Genomic DNA, 4,723 nt, shown 5'->3' with positions numbered 1-4,723 from the left:
TATTCCAGAAACCTCAACACTGAGATATCCCTGCTCCCCATAATGCAGATCTCCCTCCAAAGTAATGCACCTATCTTTCCCTCTCCCATGTATGTTATACAGATAGCTTTCGCATGACTATAGCATTAAAAAAAAACAACAACTCCAGGCCTCTGTGCATTTTTATAGAAGGGAAAATGCCTCCAGCTTCGTCTCTGATATTGAGCATATTCACAGCGAAAATGGGAAATGCAGTTTCTAAAATCTCTACAGACATTTATACAGCTGTATTCATTTTATTTCATATCAACATGCTTTTTGGAAGGGATAGAATTGTTATCACAAATGCAAACATATCTTAAGTTTCAAGACCAACACCAAAGAAATGTGTACTTACAAAATTTGTGATAAAATAGGGTGGGTTTTTTCCTCCTTTCGAAATCCATCTCTTCCCCCCCCCCAACACACATATATAGTGCTGCACATCATAGCTTCTCACACTCCCTTTTGCAATGTGATTTTTAAAAGAGATACCTGTTTTGCTCATTTTTATCATCGCAAGAGCGTACCTGATCTTTCTGACTACAAAGTTTCCAAGCATCTGCAAAGTCCCTTTCAAGCTGTGTTATCTGCTGTTCTAGCTGAGGAAGTACCATTTTGTGTTCCTGCTAGCAAGCTATTACATTCAGATGCAACAGCTGCAAAGGGATTTCCTAGATGTCCTATCTCAAGAACAGGTTTCCTTTGGTTGGGAGGTATATTAGCAGTTTCAGGGTTTTGTTCCTATAGATTCCGGTTCCTCTTCTTCCACTTGAGAAGCGGTATACTTAGTTTATTTATTTCCCTCCCAAGCATCTTCTCTCTCTCTCTCTCTCTCTCTCTCTCTCTCTCTCTCTCTCTCTCTTGCATCTATAGGTACAGAAACTGTAGTGGATTATACCCCATTATGTCAACTGTCATATAAGAAACATGACTGGTAATGAATCAAGTTGAACAAACGAGCATTACCTATCATGAGGCATAATTTTCCACACATAAAAAGTTGCTTCCTTGCAACTTTGATTCCAGAAATATATAGGCTTTGCGTACTGGACAGGGGACACTTCTGCTGAGTTTTTTTGGGGGGGGGCATGGGGAGTCAATCGGGTTCAGGTTGCACAATTAGAGTTGACTTAATGGTCTTGGGCAACAAACCCACTTCCCCAAAAGATCAGGCTTTTTTTTTACAAAAAGGAAAGTGATAGGAAGAGGCATTGGAAAGTGCAGGATAACACTTGCATCAGATATGAATGAATGCTTAATAAATAGCCAACATCATCTTACCTCCCCACACACAAATTAGGATAAATCCTCAATGAACAGTTGATCAGGAAGTGACCTGGGAAAGGGCACTGGAAAATCCATCTGTCTTTGAAGGGTCTGTCTTGGAAAAGAAAGCACTAGTTCAATTCAGATGTGATGCTCAAGTTCTGTGATATTTCAACTTTAAAGCAGTCATGGGGGAGGGCTCCAATTTAGTGGAGTGGTTAGTTTAACCCTTTCCCCATACTCTAAATCCATAAACACACACATATCCGGTGTCTTCTTTTAAACCCAGAATGTTAATATATCTAATAGGAGCTTCAGGGTTGAAGGAAACAGCACCAAGAGCTAGAATTAAACAACCCCTTCACCAACGTTGCTACTCCAAATTGGAATGTGACAACTGCTTGAAAGTGAACAACAACAAAAAAATCCCTTGTGAGATGGGTTGCTCTCAACCTGTATTCATTGAGTTACTGTGTGGATAGTTAATTTGTGTTTGATCCTTCCTTGTATGCTTAGTAAACCTGGATAGCTATATATGCAAAAAGAAAAATTGATAGGAAAGAATTTTCTTCTGCATCCAATTGAGATCAGGGTTGGACATATTTTCACCAAGAAGCTTCTCCCCACTTGGTTACTACTGCCTACTTTTGTTAATTGCAGTTCATTTTGGTTCCTTTCTGAATTCAGACAACATCTTCATGGGTCTGGCTACCAGCTCAGCTACCTAATAGCTTACAACTACCAGGTGACATCACTTTTGGAGATGAGGGTCATGGAGGATGAAGCAAGAGACACCTAGTTTCTCGATGTAAATGTTTTGTGCTCTTACTTATGTGCACATTGAGTGTGCATTATGCTCCCACATGGGTGGGTAAGGAGGTTATTGGCTAATAGCCATAGCAACAAACAATCTGGAATGGTAAGCATCCAGTCAAAATTTTTACATTACTTTCTTCTTCATTGGGGGCAGGCCTGGTCGTGCTTTTTGCTTTACATAATAATAATGAATGCAAATGCTTCTCTGAAGGGTATCATAGAAAGGATAAGATTATGACACCAGCTAATGATGGTGGGCCAGTGAATTAGCTGCTGCCTTTGTTAAAACTATCTCTTCAGTGCATTCCAATAATTAAAACTAGGGAAGCAAGTCAACATTCCAGTGTTCTGATGTTCTTTTGAATTATCCCACTACCTTAAGTCATAAGACATCCAGAGACATTAAAAAAACCCAACATGTTTGCACTTCTTTTAATCAGATGCACAAAATAACGATCAAATTATTTTGTTTTGCTCATCGCTTTAATATGTTTTGTGTGAAGCAATTCATAACTAACTAATTGAATCAGAGAAGAAATCACCAATCCAGAAAATACTCTCTATCAACATTTCTGAATGAATGCTTGGTCTGAACAAACCAACGAGTCCTAGAATAGAGAAGAGAATAGTTTTCACATTTTGATTCCTTTTTATAAGCCTGTATTTTTTTTTTAACCTCTATATATTAACCATTAAAATGCTTTGGTTTTTGTTGAAGTGCTCAAGTTTTGGGGTCATTCAGTGGATTCAGAAATAGCCTCTTCCACAAGTGACTTGAATAGCCTCTTTTCTTGCTTCTGGAAGCTCAATGAATAAGGAGAACTTATGCACTATGTCTTGCTCAAAGGACAGTGGATACCTTCAACACCCTAGAAATGGCAAGACATTGTCCTTTGGTCTAACCTACCTCATGGGGTAGCTGTAAGCTATGATGATTACTGACTTCAAGCAATCATCTGCCAAGCCACTCCTACCATACCCCACCTTGGCTGTAGTCTCCCAAAACTACCCAGTGGTACCTTCAATGCAGAAGTCCAGGGCATTCCATTCAGCTGAATGAACTGGCTTGCCACATTATGAAGTAAGTTAGATAACGCACATAAAGACCCTCATAAGACTATTACATTCAGAGTATAAGCTCAATACTCATAATTTTTTTTTAATCCTATGTGTGTTTGTGTGGAGGGAAAATCCCTCATGAAAAGGGACCATAGCTCAGTAGTACAGCATCTGTTTTGCATCCAGAAGGCTCCAGGCTGAATCCCTGGAATCTTAAACTGGGACAGAACCCTCTCTGAAAACTCAGCAAACCTCTACCAATCAGTGCTGTGAATACTGAGCTAGATAGACCAATGGTCTGACTCAGTATAAGGCAGCTGACTGTGCTGCCTAAGGAGAAAGGAAATCTCTTTCTCCACAACCAGCATGGAAATGTAGCAGTCTGGCAGAGGAGGAAGCAGATTGCTCCATCCCTCCTGCACCAGTCCACCTGCTTTATCCAACCTTTCCCTCCTCCATGGCCAGCATGCAGAGACAGGATACTAGCCTTTGATCAGGGTAGGAAAACTGTTTGCAGACTAACAATTTCTGTGTGCTTATTTACAAGGGATGTGTGTGTGTGTGTGTGTGTGTGTGTGTGTGTGCACGCACACATGTGCATTAAAACAAAAAGACAGAACCCTTTATTTGCTTTGTTTTTCCAGGTTTTCCTATGCCAGAAAGTTGACTTGGTGATAAACGGTAATAACACCATTGCTCTTTCAGAAGGAAAAGCAAGCCAGACTACGGAAAGAAGGGGGGATGTTCCTACTTGGTGTGCAAAGATTAATGGATTTTCTGCCCTCTGACAAGGTTTGTTAACAAGCCAAAGACAAGCGTATGGGGAAGACTTCAAGACACTGTAAATAAAAAGATCAATGTGAAAATCAAGTCCCTTTCCAAAGATGTTAAATTCTCTTAAGGGCACTCTGTAAGGGCCACCAATAGCTTTTATATCAGGATTTTATTTTATGTTTGTGCTGGCCCTTTCATACTTTCTCCATAATCTACTTTGTATCACAAATAGGGATGCTCATTTTTGCTATAATATGTATGATTTATTTGTTTCAAAGATTTATGTGCCACCTTTCAAGACGAAACCCTCCCATCAACTAGCATGCTGCTGAATACTTAACTATTTCTCTAGGTAAACTCTCTTAAATAATTCCTTCCTCTTTTTTTGGCAGACAAAAAGCATCATGATTCTGAGTGCCTACTTTTGTTCATATGTTCCTGTGCTGCTCTTATACATGAGCTGCCCACATTGTATAAACAGCAGCACAGGAGATACTTAAAAGTCACGTAGCCAACAGCCAGCCTGGCCTTAAGTGACCCAACCGGCAGTTGTGGACCTTGGAGTCTCAGATTTCAGTGGCACCCTGTGTGGTGCCAGAATCTGCCCCCACCCCCACCCGCCTTCTGTGGACATAATAGTTGCGACGCCTGCTAAAGCACCCCAGAAGCTCCACACCTGACATGACTGAACCAGTAATGCTTCCCTAGATCTGCCTTTGCAACAAGATGATCTCTAAGGATTCTCCACTAAGAATCACAAGTGGGGAGAGTGCTATCATGCTCAGGT

General features: G+C 40.5%; 1 long non-coding RNA gene across 2 annotated transcripts in view; it reads right to left on the bottom strand.

Moving 5' to 3' along the window:
• The window catches only part of LOC117050093, a 16,018-nt gene extending 15,287 nt beyond the window's left edge, over nucleotides 1-731 (bottom strand). The window contains exon 1 of one of the 2 annotated variants that reach the window (XR_004427060.1): nucleotides 549-731. This is a non-coding gene — a long non-coding RNA (uncharacterized LOC117050093). Of the gene's footprint in view, nucleotides 1-376; nucleotides 425-548 lie in introns of those variants that run through there. The other variant, XR_004427061.1, reaches the window with a different exon arrangement.
• Between the last annotated feature and the right edge of the window lie 3,992 nt (nucleotides 732-4,723).

The sequence above is a fragment of the Lacerta agilis genome, chromosome 7 (genome assembly GCF_009819535.1).
Source record: "Lacerta agilis isolate rLacAgi1 chromosome 7, rLacAgi1.pri, whole genome shotgun sequence".
Classification (NCBI taxonomy): domain Eukaryota; kingdom Metazoa; phylum Chordata; class Lepidosauria; order Squamata; family Lacertidae; genus Lacerta; species Lacerta agilis.
Note: the sequence above shows the minus strand (reverse complement) of the source record. Positions and strands in the feature narration are given on the sequence as shown.